Here is a 23,290-nt window from a genome sequence, read left to right as displayed (position 1 = left end):
CCATCAGACACCCAGCACACCACTGACAGTACACAATGTACCACACCCCCATCAGACACCCAGCACACCACACACCACTGACAGTACAGAATGTACCACACCCCCATCAGACACCCAGCACACCGCACACCACTGACAGTACACAATGTACCACACCCCCATCAGACACCCAGCACACCACACACCACTGCCAGTACACAATGTACCACACCCCCATCAGACAGCCAGCACACCACACACCACTGACAGTACACAATGTACCACACCCCCATCAGACACCCAGCACACCACACACCACTGACAGTACACAATGTACCACAGCCACATCAGACACCCAGCAGACCACACACCACTGCCAGTACACAATGTACCACACCCCCAACAGACACCCAGCACACCACTCACCACTGACAGTACACAATGTACCACACCCCCATCAGACACCCAGCACACCGCACACCACTGACAGCACACAATGTACCACAGCCCCATCAGGGACCCAGCACACCGCACACCACTGACAGTACACAATGTACCACACCCCCATCAGGCACCCAGCACACCGCACACCACTGTCAGTACACAATGTACCAGACCCCCATTAGACACCCAGCTCACCACACACCACTGACAGTACACAATGTACCACACCCCCATCAGACACCCAGCACACCACACACCACTGACAGTACACAATGTACCACACCCCCATCAGACACCCAGCACACCGCACACCACTGACAGTACACAATGTACCACACCCCCATCAGACACCCAGCACACCAAACACCACTGACATTACACAGTGTACCACAGCCCCATCAGACACCCAGCACACTACACACCACTGACCGTACACAATGTACCACACCCCCATCAGACACCCAGCACACCACACACCACTGACAGTACACAATGTACCACACCCCCATCAGACACCCAGCACACCACTGACAGTACACAATGTCCCACACCCCCAGCAGACACCCAGCACACCGCACACCACTGACAGTACACAATGTCCCACACCCCCATCAGACACCCAGCACACCACTGACAGTACACAATGTCCCACACCCCCATCAGACACCCAGCACACCGCACACCACTGACAGTACACAATGTACCACACCCCCATCAGACACCCAGCACACCGCACACCACTGACAGTACACAATGTACCACATCCCCATCAGACACCCAGCACACCGCACACCACTGCCAGTACACAATGTACCACACCCCCATCAGACAGCCAGCACACCACACACCACTGACAGTACACAATGTACCACACCCCCATCAGACACCCAGCACACCACACACCACTGACAGTACACAATGTACCACAGCCACATCAGACACCCAGCAGACCACACACCACTGCCAGTACACAATGTACCACACACCCATCAGACACCCAGCACACCACTCACCACTGACAGTACACAATGTACCACACCCCCATCAGACACCCAGCACACCACACACCACTGACAGCACACAATGTACCACAGCCCCATCAGGGACCCAGCACACCGCACACCACTGACAGTACACAATGTACCACACCCCCATCAGACACCCAGCACACCGCCCACCACTGACAGTACACAATGTACCACACCCCCATCAGACACCCAGCACACTGCACACCACTGACAGTACACAATGTGCCACACCCCCATCAGACACCCAGCACACCGCACACCACTGACATTACACAGTGTACCACAGCCCCATCAGGGACCCAGCACACTACACACCACTGACAGTACACAATGTACCACACCCACATCAGACACCCAGCACACCACACACCACTGACAGTACACAATGTACCACACCCCCATCAGACACCCAGCACACCACACACCACTGACAGTACACAATGTACCACAGCCCCATCAGACACCCAGCACACCGCACACCACTGACAGTACACAATGTCCCACACCCCCAGCAGACACCCAGCACACCGCACACCACTGACAGTACACAATGTCCCACACCCCCATCAGACACCCAGCACACCACTGACAGTACACAATGTCCCACACCCCCATCAGACACCCAGCACACCGCACACCACTGACAGTACACAATGTACCACACCCCCATCAGACACCCAGCACACCACACACCACTGACAGTACACAATGTACCACACCCCCATCAGACACCCAGCACACCGCACACCACTGACAGTACACAATGTACCACATCCCCATCAGACACCCAGCACACCGCACACCACTGCCAGTACACAATGTACCACACCCCCATCAGACAGCCAGCACACCACACACCACTGACAGTACACAATGTACCACACCCCCATCAGACACCCAGCACACCACACACCACTGACAGTACACAATGTACCACAGCCACATCAGACACCCAGCAGACCACACACCACTGCCAGTACACAATGTACCACACACCCATCAGACACCCAGCACACCACTCACCACTGACAGTACACAATGTACCACACCCCCATCAGACACCCAGCACACCGCACACCACTGACAGCACACAATGTACCACAGCCCCATCAGGGACCCAGCACACCGCACACCACTGACAGTACACAATGTACCACACCCCCATCAGACACCCAGCACACCGCCCACCACTGACAGTACACAATGTACCACACCCCCATCAGACACCCAGCACACTGCACACCACTGACAGTACACAATGTGCCACACCCCCATCAGACACCCAGCACATCGCACACCACTGACAGCACACAATGTACCACAGCCCCATCAGGGACCCAGCACAACGCACACCACTGACAGTACACAATGTACCACACCCCCATCAGACACCCAGCACACCGCCCGCCATTGACAGTACACAATGTACCACACCCCCATAAGACACCCAGCACACTGCACACCACTGACAGTACACAATGTACCACAGCCCCATCAGGCACCCAGCTCACCGCACACCACTGACAGTACACAATGTACCACACCCACATCAGGCACCCAGCACACCGCACACCACTGACAGTACACAATGTACCACACCCTCATCAGACACCCAGCACACCACACACCACTGACAGTACACAATGTACCACAACCCCATCAGACACCCAGCACACCGCACACCACTGACTGTACACAATGTACCACCCCCCCATCAGACTCCCAGCACACCGCACACCACTGACAGTACACAATGTACCACACCCACATCAGACACCCACCACACCACTGACAGTACACAATGTACCACACCCCCATCAGACACCCAGCACACCGCACACCACTGACAGTACACAATGTACCACACCCCCATCAGACACCCAGCACACCACACACCACTGACAGTACACAATGTACCACACCCCCATCAGACACCCAGCACACCGCACACCACTGACAGTACACAATGTACCACACCCCCATCAGACACCCAGCACACCGCACACCACTGACAGTACACAATGTACCACACCCCCATCAGACACCCTGCACACCGCACACCACTGACAGTACACAATGTACCACACCCCCATCAGGCACCCAGCACACCGCACAGCACTGACAGTACACAATGTACCTCACCCCCATCAGGCACCCAGCACACCGCACACCACTGACAGTACACAATGTACCACACCCCCATCAGACACCCAGCACACCGCACACCACTGACAGTACACAATGTACCACACCCCCATCAGGCACCCAGCACACCGCACAGCACTGACAGTACACAATGTAACTCACCCCCATCAGGCACCCAGCACACCACACACCACTGACAGGACACAATGTACCACACCCCCATCAGGCACCCAGCACACCGCACACCACTGACAGTACACAATGTACCACACCCCCATCAGACACCCAGCACACCGCACACCACTGACAGTACACAATGTACCACACCCCCATCAGACACCCAGCACACCACACACCACTGACAGTACACAATGTACCACACCCCCATCAGACACCCAGCACACCACACACCACTGACAGCTCACAATGTACCACACCCCCATCAGACACGCAGCACACCGCACACCACTGACAGTACACAATGTACCACAACCCCATCAGACACCCAGCACACCGCATACCACTGACAGTACACAATGTACCACACGCCCATCAGACACCCAGCACACCGCACACCACTGACAGTACACAATGTACCACAACGCCATCAGACACCCAGCACACCGCACACCACTGACAGTACACAATGTACCACACCCCCATCAGACACCCAGCACACCGCACACCACTGACAGTACACAATGTACCAAACCCCCATCAGACACCTAGCACACCGCACACCACTGACAGTACACAATGTACCACACCCCCAACAGGCACCCAGCACACCGCACACCACTGACAGTACACAATGTACCACAGCCCCATCAGACACCCAGCACACCGCACACCACTGACAGTACACAATGTACCACACCCCCATCAGGCACCCAGCACACTGCACACCACTGACAGTACACAATGTACCACACCCCCATCAGGCACCCAGCACACCACACACCACTGACAGTGCACAATGTACCACAGCCCCATCAGGCACCCAGCTCACCGCACACCACTGACAGTACACAATGTACCACACCCACATCAGGCACCCAGCACACCGCACACCACTGACAGTACACAATGTACCACACCCCCATCAGACACCCAGCACACCACACTCCACTGACAGTACACAATGTACCACAACCCCATCAGACACCCAGCACACCGCACACCACTGACTGTACACAATGTACCACCCCCCCATCAGACACCCAGCACACCGCACACCACTGACAGTACACAATGTACCACAGCCCCATCAGGCACCCAGCACACCACACACCACTGACAGTGCACAATGTACCACAGCCCCATCAGGCACCCAGCTCACCGCACACCACTGACAGTACACAATGTACCACACCCACATCAGGCACCCAGCACACCGCACACCACTGACAGTACACAATGTACCACACCCCCATCAGACACCCAGCACACCACACACCACTGACAGTACACAATGTACCACAACCCCATCAGACACCCAGCACACCGCACACCACTGACTGAACACAATGTACCACCCCCCCATCAGACACCCAGCACACCGCACACCACTGACAGTACACAATGTACCACACCCACATCAGTCACCCACCACACCACACACCACTGACAGTACACAATGTACCACACCCCCATCAGACACCCAGCACACCGCACACCACTGACAGTACACAATGTACCACACCCCCATCAGACACCCAGCACACCACACACCACTGACAGTACACAATGTACCACACCCCCATCAGACACCCAGCACACCACACACCACTGACAGTACACAATGTACCACACCCCCATCAGACACCCAGCACACCACACACCACTGACAGTACACAATGTACCACACCCCCATCAGACACCCAGCACACCACACAGCACTGACAGTACACAATGTACCACACCCCCATCAGACACCCAGCACACCGCACACCACTGACAGTACACAATGTACCCCCCCCCCCATCAGGCCCCCAGCACACCGCACACCACTGACAGTACACAATGTACCACCCCCCCATCAGACACCCAGCACACCACACACCACTGACAGTACACAATGTACCACACCCCCATCAGACACCCAGAAAACCGCACACCACTGACAGTACACAATGTACCACACCCCCATCAGACACCCAGCACACCGCACACCACTGACAGTACACAATGTACCACACCCCCATCAGACACCCAGCACACCGCACACCACTGACAGTACACAATGTACCACACCCCCATCAGGCACCCAGCACACCGCACAGCACTGACAGTACACAATGTACCACACCCCCATCAGACACGCAGCACACTGCACACCACTGACAGTACACAATGTACCACACCCCCATCAGGCACCCAGCACACCGCACAGCACTGACAGTACACAATGTACCACACCCCCATCAGACACGCAGCACACCACACACCACTGACAGTACACAATGTACCACAGCCCCATCAGGCACCCAGCACACCGCACACCACTGACAGTACACAATGTACCACACCCCCATCAGGCACCCAGCACACCGCACACCACTGACAGTACACAATGTACCACACCCCCATCAGGCACCCAGCACACCACACACCACTGACAGTACACAATGTACCACACCCCCATCAGACACCCAGCACACCGCACACCACTGACAGTACACAATGTACCACACCCCCAACAGACACCCAGCACACCACACACCACTGACAGTACACAATGTACCACACCCCCATCAGGCACTCAGCACACCACTGACAGTACACAATGTACCACACCCCCATCAGGCACCCAGCACACCGCACACCACTGACAGTACACAATGTACCACACCCCCATCAGACACCCAGCACACCGCACACCACTGACAGTACACAATGTACCACACCCCCATCAGCCACCCAGCACACCACACACCACTGACAGTACACAATGTACCACACCCCCATCAGGCACCCAGCTCACCGCACACCACTGACAGTACACAATGTACTACACCCCCATCAGACACCCAGCTCACCGCACACCACTGACAGTACACAATGTACTACACCCCCATCAGACACCCAGCACACCACACACCACTGACAGTACACAATGTACCACACCCCCATCAGACACCGAGCACACCACACACCACTGACAGTACACAATGTACCAGACCCCCATCAGACACCCAGCACACCACACACCACTGACAGTACACAATGTACCAGACCCCCATCAGACACCCAGCACACCGCACACCACTGACAGTACACAATGTACCACAACCCCATCAGACACCCAGCACACCGCATACCACTGACAGTACACAATGGACCACACGCCCATCAGACACCCAGCACACCGCACACCACTGACAGTACACAATGTACCACAACGCCATCAGACACCCAGCACACCGCACACCACTGACAGTACACAATGTACCACACCCCCATCAGACACCCAGCACACCGCACACCACTGACAGTGCACAATGTACCACACCCCCATCAGGGACCCAGCACACCGCACACCACTGACAGTACACAATGTACCACACACCCAACAGGCACCCAGCACACCGCACACCACTGACAGTACACAATGTACCACAGCCCCATCAGGCACCCAGCACACCGCACACCACTGACAGTACACAATGTACCACACCCCCATCAGGCACCCAGCACACCGCACACCACTGACAGTCCACAATGTACCACAGCCCCATCAGACACCCAGCACACCGCACACCACTGACAGTACACAATGTACCACAGCCCCATCAGACACCCACAACACCGCGCACCACTGACAGTGCACAATGTACCACAGTCCCATCAGACACCCAGCACACCGCACACCACTGACAGTACACAATGTACCACACCCCCATCAGGCACCCAGCACACCACACACCACTGACAGTACACAATGTACCACACCCCCATCAGACACCCAGCACACCGCACCGCACTGAGAGTACACAATGTACCACACCTCCATCAGGCACCCAGCACACCACACACCACTGTCAGTACACAATGTACCGCACCCCCATCATACACCCAGCACACCACACACCACTGACAGTACACAATGTACCTCACCACATCAGACACGCAGCACACCGCACACCATTGACAGTACACAATGTATCTCACCCCCATCAGACACCCAGCACACAGCACGCCACTGACAGTACACAATGTACCACACCCCCATCAGACACACAGCATATCGCACACCACTGACAGGACACAATGTACCACACCCCCATCAGGGACACAGCACACCACACACCACTGAAAGTACACAATGTACCACAGCCCCATCAGGGACACAGCACACCACACACCACTGACAGTACACAAAGTACCACAGTCCCATCAGACACCCAGCACACCGCACACCACTGACAGTACACAATGTACCACACCCCCATCAGACACCCAGCACACCGCACACCACTGACAGTACACAATGTACCACACCCCCATCAGACACCCAGCACACCGCACACCACTGACAGTACACAATGTACCACACCCCCATCAGGGACCCAGCACACCGCACACCACTGACAGTACACAATGTACCACACCCCCATCAGGCACCCAGCACACCACACACCACTGACAGTACACAATGTACCACAGCCCCATCAGGCACCCAGCACACCACACACCACTGACAGTACACAATGTACCACAGCCCCATCAGGCACCCAGCACACCGCACACCACTGACAGTACACAATGTACCACACCCCCATCAGGCACCCAGCACACCGCACACCACTGACAGTACACAATGTACCTCACCACATCAGACACGCAGCACACCGGACACCACTGACAGTACACAATGTACCACACCCCCATCAGACACCCAGCACACCGCACACCACTGACAGTACACAATGTACCCCACCCCCATCAGGCACCCAGCACACCGCACACCACTGACAGTACACAATGTACCACAGCCCCATCAGACACCCAGCACACCACACACCACTGACAGTACAGAATGTACCACAGCCCCATCAGGCACCCAGCACACCGCACACCACTGACAGTACACAATGTACCACAGCCCCATCAGACACCCAGCACACCACACACCACTGACAGTACAGAATGTACCACAGCCCCATCAGGCACCCAGCACACCGCACACCACTGACAGTACACAATGTACCACACCCCCATCAGACACCCAGCACACCACACACCACTGACAGTACACAATGTACCACAGGCCCATCAGACACCCAGCACACCACACACCACTGACAGTACACAATGTACCACACCCCCATCAGACACCCAGCACACCACACACCACTGACAGTACATAATGTACCTCACCCCCATCAGACACCCAGCGCAACACACACCACTGACAGTACACAAAGTACCACAGTCCCATCAGACACCCAGCACACCGCACACCACTGACAGTACACAATGTACCACACCCCCATCAGACACCCAGCACACCGCACACCACTGACAGTACACAATGTACCACACCCCCATCAGACACCCAGCACACCGCACACCACTGACAGTACACAATGTACCACACCCCCATCAGGGACCCAGCACACCGCACACCACTGACAGTACACAATGTACCACACCCCCATCAGGCACCCAGCACACCACACACCACTGACAGTACACAATGTACCACAGCCCCATCAGGCACCCAGCACACCACACACCACTGACAGTACACAATGTACCACAGCCCCATCAGGCACCCAGCACACCGCACACCACTGACAGTACACAATGTACCACACCCCCATCAGGCACCCAGCACACCGCACACCACTGACAGTACACAATGTACCTCACCACATCAGACACGCAGCACACCGGACACCACTGACAGTACACAATGTACCACACCCCCATCAGACACCCAGCACACCGCACACCACTGACAGTACACAATGTACCCCACCCCCATCAGGCACCCAGCACACCGCACACCACTGACAGTACACAATGTACCACAGCCCCATCAGACACCCAGCACACCACACACCACTGACAGTACAGAATGTACCACAGCCCCATCAGGCACCCAGCACACCGCACACCACTGACAGTACACAATGTACCACACCCCCATCAGACACCCAGCACACCACACACCACTGACAGTACACAATGTACCACAGGCCCATCAGACACCCAGCACACCACACACCACTGACAGTACACAATGTACCACACCCCCATCAGACACCCAGCACACCACACACCACTGACAGTACATAATGTACCTCACCCCCATCAGACACCCAGCGCAACACACACCACTGACAGTACACAATGTACCACAGCCCCATCAGACACCCAGCACACCACACACCACTGACAGTACACAATGTACCACACCCCCATCAGACACCCAGCACACCGCACACCACTGACAGTACACAATGTACCACAGCCCCATCAGACACCCAGCACATCGCACACCACTGACAGTACACAATGTACCACACCCCCATCAGACACCCAGCACACCGCACACCACAGACAGTACACAATGAACCACACCCCCATCAGACACCCAGAACACCGCACACCACTGACAGTGCACAATGTACCACAGCCCCATCAGGGACACAGCACACCACACACCACTGACAGTACACAAAGTACCACACCCCCATCAGACACCCAGCACACCACACACCACTGACAGTACACAATGTTCCACACCACCATCAGACACCCAGCACACCACACACCACTGACAGTACACAATTTACCTCACCCCCATCAGACACCCAGCACACCGCACACCACTGACAGTACACAATGTCCCACACCCCCAGCAGACACCCAGCACACCACACACCACTGACAGTACACAATGTACCACACCCCCATCAGGCACCCAGCACACCACACACCACTGACAGTACACAATGTACCACACCCCCATCAGGCACCCAGCTCACCACACACCACTGACAGTACACAATGTACCACAGCCCCATCAGACACCCAGCACACCGCACACCACTGGCAGTACACAATGTACCACACCCCCATCAGACACCCAGCACACCACACTCCACTGACAGTACACAATGTACCACACCCCCATCAGGCACCCAGCACACCACACACCACTGTCAGTACACAATGTACCACACCCCCATCAGACACCCAGCAGACCACACACCACTGCCAGTACACAATGTACCACACCCCCATCAGACACCCAGCACACTGCACACCACTGACAGTACACAATGTACCAGACCCCCATCAGGCACCCAGCACACACCACACACCACTGACAGTTCACAATGTACCACACCCCCATCAGGCACCCAGCACACCGCACTCCACTGACAGTACACAATGTACCACACCCCCATCAGACACCCAGCACACCACACACCACTGACATTACACAGTGTACCACAGCCCCATCAGGCACCCAGCACACCGCATACCACTGACAGTACACAATGTACCACACCCCCATCAGACACCCAGCACACCACACACCACTGACAGTACACAATGTACCACACCCCCATCAGACACCCAGCACACCGCACACCACTGACAGTACACAATGTACCACAGCCCCATCAGACACCCAGCACACCACACACCACTGACAGTACACAATGTACCACACCCCCATCAGACACCCAGCACACCGCACACCACTGACAGTACACAATGTACCACAGCCCCATCAGACACCCAGCACACCGCACACCACTGACAGTACACAATGTACCACACCCCCATCAGACACACAGGACACCGCACACCACTGACAGTACACAATGTCCCACACCCCCAGCAGACACCCAGCACACCGCACACCACTGACAGTACACAATGTCCCACACCCCCATCAGACACCCAGCACACCACTGACAGTACACAATGTACCACACCCCCATCAGACACCCAGCACACCACACACCACTGACAGTACACAATGTACCACACCCCCATCAGACACCCAGCACACCGCACACCACTGACAGTACACAATGTACCACACCCCCATCGGACACCCAGCACACCACACACCACTGCCAGTACACAATGTACCACACCCCCATCAGACACCCAGCACCCCACACACCACTGCCAGTACACAATGTACCACACCCCCATCAGACACCCAGCACACCACACACCACTGACAGTACACAATGTACCACAGCCCCATCAGACACCCAGCACACCACACACCACTGACAGTACACAATGTACCACACCCCCATCAGACAGCCAGCACACCGCACACCACTGACAGTACACAATGTACCACACCACCATCAGGCACCCAGCACACCACACACCACTGACAGTACACAATGTACCACAGCCCCATCAGGCACCCAGCACACCGCACACCACTGACAGTACACAATGTATCACACCACCATCAGACAGCCAGCACACCGCACACCACTGACAGTACACAATGTACCACACCCCCATCAGGCACCCAGCACACCGCACACCACTGACAGTACACAATGTATCACACCCCCATCAGACAGCCAGCACACCGCACACCACTGACAGTACACAATGTACCACACCCCCATCAGACGCCCAGCAGACCACACACCACTGCCAGTACACAATGTACCACACCACCATCAGACACCCAGCACACCACTCACCACTGACAGTACACAATGTACCACACCCCCATCAGACACCCAGCACACCGCACACCACTGACAGTACACAATGTACCACACCCCCATCAGACACCCAGCACACCGCACACCACTGACAGTACACAATGTACCACACCCCCATCAGACACCCAGCACACCTCACACCACTGACAGTACACAATGTACCACACCCCCATCAGGCACCCAGCACACCGCACACCACTGACAGCACACAATTTACCACAGCCCCATCATGGACCCAGCACACCGCACACCACTGACAGTACACAATGTACCACACCCCCATCAGGCACCCAGCACACCGCACACCACTGACAGTACACAATGTACCACAGCCCCATCAGACACCCAGTACACCGCACCACACTGACAGTACACAATGTACCACACCCCCATCAGACACCCAGCACACCGCACACCACTGACAGTACACAATGTACCACACCCCCATCAGGCACCCAGCACACCGCACACCACTGACAGTACACAATGTACCACAGCCCCATCAGACACCCAGTACACCGCACACCACTGACAGTACACAATGTACCACACCCCCATCAGACACCCAGCACACCGCTCACCACTGACAGTACACAATGTACCACAGCCCCATCAGGCACCCAGCACACCGCACACCACTGACAGTACACAATGTACCACACCCCCATCAGGCACCCAGCACACCGCACACCACGGACAGTACACAATGTACCACACCCCCATCTGACACCCAGCTCACCGCACACCACGGACAGTACACAATGTACCACACCCCCATCTGACACCAGCACACCGCACACCACTGACAGTACACAATGAACCACAACCCCAACATGCACCCAGCACACCGCACACCACTGACAGTACACAATGTACCACACCCCCATCAGACACCCAGCACAGCACACACCACTGACAGTACACAATGTAATACACCCCATCAGACACCCAGCACACCACACACCACTGACAGTACACAATGTACCACAGCCCCATCAGACACCCAGCACACCGCACACCACTGACAGTACACAATGTACCACACCCCCATCAGGCACCCAGCACACCGCACACCACTGACAGTACACAATGTACCACACCCCCATCAGGCACCCAGCACACCGCACACCACTGACAGTACACAATGTACCACACCCCCATCAGACACCCAGCACACCGCACACCACTGACAGTACACAATGTACCACACCCCCATCAGGCACCCAGCACACCACACACCACTGACAGTACACAATGTACCACACCCCCATCAGACACCCAGCACACCACACACCACTGACAGTTCACAATGTACAACATCCCCATCAGGCACCCAGCTCACCACACACCACTGACAGTACACAATGTACCACACCCCCATCAGGCACCCAGCACACCGCACACCACTGACAGTACACAATGTACCACACTCCCATCAGGCACCCAGCACACCACACACCACTGACAGTACACAATGTACCACACCCCCATCAGACACCCAGCACACCGCACACCACTGACAGTACACAATGTACCACACCCCCATCAGACACCCAGCACACCACACACCACTGACATTACACAGTGTACCACAGCCCCATCAGGCACCCAGCACACCGCATACCACTGACAGTACACAATGTACCACACCCCCATCAGACACCCAGCACACCACACACCACTGACAGTACACAATGTACCACACCCCCATCAGACACCCAGCACACCGCACACCACTGACAGTACACAATGTACCACAGCCCCATCAGACACCCAGCACACCACACACCACTGACAGTACACAATGTACCACACCCCCATCAGACACCCAGCACACCGCACACCACTGACAGTACACAATGTACCACAGCCCCATCAGACACCCAGCACACCGCACACCACTGACAGTACACAATGTACCACACCCCCATCAGACACACAGGACACCGCACACCACTGACAGTACACAATGTCCCACACCCCCAGCAGACACCCAGCACACCGCACACCACTGACAGTACACAATGTCCCACACCCCCATCAGACACCCAGCACACCACTGACAGTACACAATGTACCACACCCCCATCAGACACCCAGCACACCACACACCACTGACAGTACACAATGTACCACACCCCCATCAGACACCCAGCACACCGCACACCACTGACAGTACACAATGTACCACACCCCCATCGGACACCCAGCACACCACACACCACTGCCAGTACACAATGTACCACACCCCCATCAGACACCCAGCACCCCACACACCACTGCCAGTACACAATGTACCACACCCCCATCAGACACCCAGCACACCACACACCACTGACAGTACACAATGTACCACAGCCCCATCAGACACCCAGCATACCACACACCACTGACAGTACACAATGTACCACACCCCCATCAGACAGCCAGCACACCGCACACCACTGACAGTACACAATGTACCACACCACCATCAGGCACCCAGCACACCACACACCACTGACAGTACACAATGTACCACAGCCCCATCAGGCACCCAGCACACCGCACACCACTGACAGTACACAATGTATCACACCACCATCAGACAGCCAGCACACCGCACACCACTGACAGTACACAATGTACCACACCCCCATCAGGCACCCAGCACACCGCACACCACTGACAGTACACAATGTATCACACCCCCATCAGACAGCCAGCACACCGCACACCACTGACAGTACACAATGTACCACACCCCCATCAGACGCCCAGCAGACCACACACCACTGCCAGTACACAATGTACCACACCACCATCAGACACCCAGCACACCACTCACCACTGACAGTACACAATGTACCACACCCCCATCAGACACCCAGCACACCGCACACCACTGACAGTACACAATGTACCACACCCCCATCAGACACCCAGCACACCGCACACCACTGACAGTACACAATGTACCACACCCCCATCAGACACCCAGCACACCTCACACCACTGACAGTACACAATGTACCACACCCCCATCAGGCACCCAGCACACCGCACACCACTGACAGCACACAATTTACCACAGCCCCATCATGGACCCAGCACACCGCACACCACTGACAGTACACAATGTACCACACCCCCATCAGGCACCCAGCACACCGCACACCACTGACAGTACACAATGTACCACAGCCCCATCAGACACCCAGTACACCGCACCACACTGACAGTACACAATGTACCACACCCCCATCAGACACCCAGCACACCGCACACCACTGACAGTACACAATGTACCACACCCCCATCAGGCACCCAGCACACCGCACACCACTGACAGTACACAATGTACCACAGCCCCATCAGACACCCAGTACACCGCACACCACTGACAGTACACAATGTACCACACCCCCATCAGACACCCAGCACACCGCTCACCACTGACAGTACACAATGTACCACAGCCCCATCAGGCACCCAGCACACCGCACACCACTGACAGTACACAATGTACCACACCCCCATCAGGCACCCAGCACACCGCACACCACGGACAGTACACAATGTACCACACCCCCATCTGACACCCAGCTCACCGCACACCACGGACAGTACACAATGTACCACACCCCCATCTGACACCAGCACACCGCACACCACTGACAGTACACAATGAACCACAACCCCAACATGCACCCAGCACACCGCACACCACTGACAGTACACAATGTACCACACCCCCATCAGACACCCAGCACAGCACACACCACTGACAGTACACAATGTAATACACCCCATCAGACACCCAGCACACCACACACCACTGACAGTACACAATGTACCACAGCCCCATCAGACACCCAGCACACCGCACACCACTGACAGTACACAATGTACCACACCCCCATCAGGCACCCAGCACACCGCACACCACTGACAGTACACAATGTACCACACCCCCATCAGGCACCCAGCACACCGCACACCACTGACAGTACACAATGTACCACACCCCCATCAGACACCCAGCACACCGCACACCACTGACAGTACACAATGTACCACACCCCCATCAGGCACCCAGCACACCACACACCACTGACAGTACACAATGTACCACACCCCCATCAGACACCCAGCACACCACACACCACTGACAGTTCACAATGTACAACATCCCCATCAGGCACCCAGCTCACCACACACCACTGACAGTACACAATGTACCACACCCCCATCAGGCACCCAGCACACCGCACACCACTGACAGTACACAATGTACCACACTCCCATCAGGCACCCAGCACACCACACACCACTGACAGTACACAATGTACCACACCCCCATCAGACACCCAGCACACCGCACACCACTGACAGTACACAATGTACCACACCCCCATCAGACTACCAGCACCCCACACACCACTGACAGTACACAATGTACCACACCCCCATCAGGCACCCAGCTCACCACACACCACTGACAGTACACAATGTACCACACCCCATCAGGCACCCAGCTCACCACACACCACTGACAGTACACAATGTACCACACCCGCATCAGACACACAGCACACGGCACACCACTGACAGTACACAATGTACCACACCCCCATCAGACACTCAGCACACCGCACACCACTGACAGTACACAATGTACCACACCCCCATCAGACACCCAGCACACCGCACACCACTGACAGTACACAATGTACCACACCCCCATCAGACATCCAGCACCCCGCACACCACTGACAGTACACAATGTACCACAGCCCCATCAGACACCCAGCACACCGCACACCACTGACAGTACACAATGTACCACAGCCCCATCAGACACCCAGCACACCGCACACCACTGACAGTACACAATGTACCACACCCCCATCAGACACCCAGCAAACCGCACACCACTGACAGTACACAATGTACCACAGCCCCATCAGACACCCAGCACACCGCACACCACTGACAGTACACAATGTACCACACCCCCATCAGACACCCAGCAAACCGCACACCACTGACAGTACACAATGTACCACACCCCCATCAGACACCCCGCACACCGCACATCACTGACAGTACACAATGTACCACACCCCCATCAGACACCCAGCACACAACACAACACTGATAGTACACAATGTACCACACCCCCCATCAGACACCCAGCACACCGCACACCACTGACAGTACACAATGCACCACACCACCATCAGACACTCAGCACACCGCACACCACTGACAGTACACAATGTACCACACCCCCATCAGACACCCAGCACACCGCACACCACTGACAGTACACAATGTACCACACCCCCATCAGATACCCAGCACACCACACACCACTGACAGTACACAAAGTTCCAGAGCCCCATCAGACACCCAGAACACCGCACACCACTGACAGTACACAATGTACCACACCCCCATCAGGCACCCAGCACACCACACACCACTGACAGTACACAATGTACCACACCCCCATCAGACACCCAGCACACCGCACAGCACTGAGAGTACACAATGTACCACACCTCCATCAGGCACCCAGCACACCACACACCACTGTCAGTACACAATGTACCGCACCCCCATCATACACCCAGCACACCACACACCACTGACAGTACACAATGTACCTCACCACATCAGACACGCAGCACACCGCACACCATTGACAGTACACAATGTATCTCACCCCCATCAGACACCCAGCACACAGCACGCCACTGACAGTACACAATGTACCACACCCCCATCAGACACACAGCATATCGCACACCACTGACAGGACACAATGTACCACACCCCCATCAGGGACACAGCACACCACACACCACTGACAGTACACAATGTACCACAGCCCCATCAGGGACACAGCACACCACACACCACTGACAGTACACAAAGTACCACAGTCCCATCAGACACCCAGCACACCGCACACCACTGACAGTACACAATGTACCACACCCCCATCAGACACCCAGCACACCGCACACCACTGACAGTACACAATGTACCACACCCCCATCAGACACCCAGCACACCGCACACCACTGACAGTACACAATGTACCACACCCCCATCAGGGACCCAGCACACCGCACACCACTGACAGTACACAATGTACCACACCCCCATCAGGCACCCAGCACACCACACACCACTGACAGTACACAATGTACCACAGCCCCATCAGGCACCCAGTACACCACACACCACTGACAGTACACAATGTACCACAGCCCCATCAGGCACCCAGCACACCGCACACCACTGACAGTACACAATGTACCACACCCCCATCAGGCACCCAGCACACCGCACACCACTGACAGTACACAATGTACCTCACCACATCAGACACGCAGCACACCGGACACCACTGACAGTACACAATGTACCACACCCCCATCAGACACCCAGCACACCGCACACCACTGACAGTACACAATGTACCCCACCCCCATCAGGCACCCAGCACACCGCACACCACTGACAGTACACAATGTACCACAGCCCCATCAGACACCCAGCACACCACACACCACTGACAGTACAGAATGTACCACAGCCCCATCAGGCACCCAGCACACCGCACACCACTGACAGTACACAATGTACCACACCCCCATCAGACACCCAGCACACCACACACCACTGACAGTACACAATGTACCACAGGCCCATCAGACACCCAGCACACCGCACACCACTGACAGTACACAATGTACCACACCCCCATCAGACACACAGGACACCGCACACCACTGACAGTACACAATGTCCCACACCCCCAGCAGACACCCAGCACACCGCACACCACTGACAGTACACAATGTCCCACACCCCCATCAGACACCCAGCACACCACTGACAGTACACAATGTACCACACCCCCATCAGACACCCAGCACACCACACACCACTGACAGTACACAATGTACCACACCCCCATCAGACACCCAGCACACCGCACACCACTGACAGTACACAATGTACCACACCCCCATCGGACACCCAGCACACCACACACCACTGCCAGTACACAATGTACCACACCCCCATCAGACACCCAGCACCCCACACACCACTGCCAGTACACAATGTACCACACCCCCATCAGACACCCAGCACACCACACACCACTGACAGTACACAATGTACCACAGCCCCATCAGACACCCAGCATACCACACACCACTGACAGTACACAATGTACCACACCCCCATCAGACAGCCAGCACACCGCACACCACTGACAGTACACAATGTACCACACCACCATCAGGCACCCAGCACACCACACACCACTGACAGTACACAATGTACCACAGCCCCATCAGGCACCCAGCACACCGCACACCACTGACAGTACACAATGTATCACACCACCATCAGACAGCCAGCACACCGCACACCACTGACAGTACACAATGTACCACACCCCCATCAGGCACCCAGCACACCGCACACCACTGACAGTACACAATGTATCACACCCCCATCAGACAGCCAGCACACCGCACACCACTGACAGTACACAATGTACCACACCCCCATCAGACGCCCAGCAGACCACACACCACTGCCAGTACACAATGTACCACACCACCATCAGACACCCAGCACACCACTCACCACTGACAGTACACAATGTACCACACCCCCATCAGACACCCAGCACACCGCACACCACTGACAGTACACAATGTACCACACCCCCATCAGACACCCAGCACACCACACACCACTGACAGTACACAATGTACCTCACCCCCATCAGACACCCAGCGCAACACACACCACTGACAGTACACAATGTACCACAGCCCCATCAGACACCCAGCACACCACACACCACTGACAGTACACAATGTACCACACCCCCATCAGACACCCAGCACACCGCACACCACTGACAGTACACAATGTACCACAGCCCCATCAGACACCCAGCACATCGCACACCACTGACAGTACACAATGTACCACACCCCCATCAGACACCCAGCACACCGCACACCACAGACAGTACACAATGAACCACACCCCCATCAGACACCCAGAACACCGCACACCACTGACAGTGCACAATGTACCACAGCCCCATCAGGGACACAGCACACCACACACCACTGACAGTACACAAAGTACCACACCCCCATCAGACACCCAGCACACCACACACCACTGACAGTACACAATGTTCCACACCACCATCAGACACCCAGCACACCACACACCACTGACAGTACACAATTTACCTCACCCCCATCAGACACCCAGCACACCGCACACCACTGACAGTACACAATGTCCCACGCCCCCAGCAGACACCCAGCACACCACACACCACTGACAGTACACAATGTACCACACCCCCATCAGGCACCCAGCACACCACACACCACTGACAGTACACAATGTACCACACCCCCATCAGGCACCCAGCTCACCACACACCACTGACAGTACACAATGTACCACAGCCCCATCAGACACCCAGCACACCGCACACCACTGGCAGTACACAATGTACCACACCCCCATCAGACACCCAGCACACCACACTCCACTGACAGTACACAATGTACCACACCCCCATCAGGCACCCAGCACACCACACACCACTGACAGTACACAATGTACCACACCCCCATCAGACACCCAGCAGACCACACACCACTGCCAGTACACAATGTACCACACCCCCATCAGACACCCAGCACACTGCACACCACTGACAGTACACAATGTACCAGACCCCCATCAGGCACCCAGCACACACCACACACCACTGACAGTTCACAATGTACCACACCCCCATCAGGCACCCAGCACACCGCACTCCACTGACAGTACACAATGTACCACACCCCCATCAGACACCCAGCACACCACACACCACTGACATTACACAGTGTACCACAGCCCCATCAGGCACCCAGCACACCGCATACCACTGACAGTACACAATGTACCACACCCCCATCAGACACCCAGCACACCACACACCACTGACAGTACACAATGTACCACACCCCCATCAGACACCCAGCACACCGCACACCACTGACAGTACACAATGTACCACAGCCCCATCAGACACCCAGCACACCACACACCACTGACAGTACACAATGTACCACACCCCCATCAGACACCCAGCACACCGCACACCACTGACAGTACACAATGTACCACAGCCCCATCAGACACCCAGCACACCGCACACCACTGACAGTACACAATGTACCACACCCCCATCAGACACACAGGACACCGCACACCACTGACAGTACACAATGTCCCACACCCCCAGCAGACACCCAGCACACCGCACACCACTGACAGTACACAATGTCCCACACCCCCATCAGACACCCAGCACACCACTGACAGTACACAATGTACCACACCCCCATCAGACACCCAGCACACCACACACCACTGACAGTACACAATGTACCACACCCCCATCAGACACCCAGCACACCGCACACCACTGACAGTACACAATGTACCACACCCCCATCGGACACCCAGCACACCACACACCACTGCCAGTACACAATGTACCACACCCCCATCAGACACCCAGCACCCCACACACCACTGCCAGTACACAATGTACCACACCCCCATCAGACACCCAGCACACCACACACCACTGACAGTACACAATGTACCACAGCCCCATCAGACACCCAGCACACCACACACCACTGACAGTACACAATGTACCACACCCCCATCAGACAGCCAGCACACCGCACACCACTGACAGTACACAATGTACCACACCACCATCAGGCACCCAGCACACCACACACCACTGACAGTACACAATGTACCACAGCCCCATCAGGCACCCAGCACACCGCACACCACTGACAGTACACAATGTATCACACCACCATCAGACAGCCAGCACACCGCACACCACTGACAGTACACAATGTACCACACCCCCATCAGGCACCCAGCACACCGCACACCACTGACAGTACACAATGTATCACACCCCCATCAGACAGCCAGCACACCGCACACCACTGACAGTACACAATGTACCACACCCCCATCAGACGCCCAGCAGACCACACACCACTGCCAGTACACAATGTACCACACCACCATCAGACACCCAGCACACCACTCACCACTGACAGTACACAATGTACCACACCCCCATCAGACACCCAGCACACCGCACACCACTGACAGTACACAATGTACCACACCCCCATCAGACACCCAGCACACCGCACACCACTGACAGTACACAATGTACCACACCCCCATCAGACACCCAGCACACCTCACACCACTGACAGTACACAATGTACCACAGCCCCATCAGACACCCAGCACACCGCACACCACTGACAGTACACAATGTACCACACCCCCATCAGGCACCCAGCACACCGCACACCACTGACAGTACACAATGTACCACACCCCCATCAGGCACCCAGCACACCGCACACCACTGACAGTACACAATGTACCACACCCCCATCAGACACCCAGCACACCGCACACCACTGACAGTACACAATGTACCACACCCCCATCAGGCACCCAGCACACCACACACCACCGACAGTACACAATGTACCACACCCCCATCAGACACCCAGCACACCACACACCACTGACAGTTCACAATGTACAACATCCCCATCAGGCACCCAGCTCACCACACACCACTGACAGTACACAATGTACCACACCCCCATCAGGCACCCAGCACACCGCACACCACTGACAGTACACAATGTACCACACTCCCATCAGGCACCCAGCACACCACACACCACTGACAGTACACAATGTACCACACCCCCATCAGACACCCAGCACACCGCACACCACTGACAGTACACAATGTACCACACCCCCATCAGACTACCAGCACCCCACACACCACTGACAGTACACAAT

The sequence above is a fragment of the Scyliorhinus torazame genome, chromosome 5, assembly GCF_047496885.1.
Source record: "Scyliorhinus torazame isolate Kashiwa2021f chromosome 5, sScyTor2.1, whole genome shotgun sequence".
Taxonomy (NCBI): Eukaryota; Metazoa; Chordata; class Chondrichthyes; order Carcharhiniformes; family Scyliorhinidae; genus Scyliorhinus; species Scyliorhinus torazame.
Note: the sequence above shows the minus strand (reverse complement) of the source record.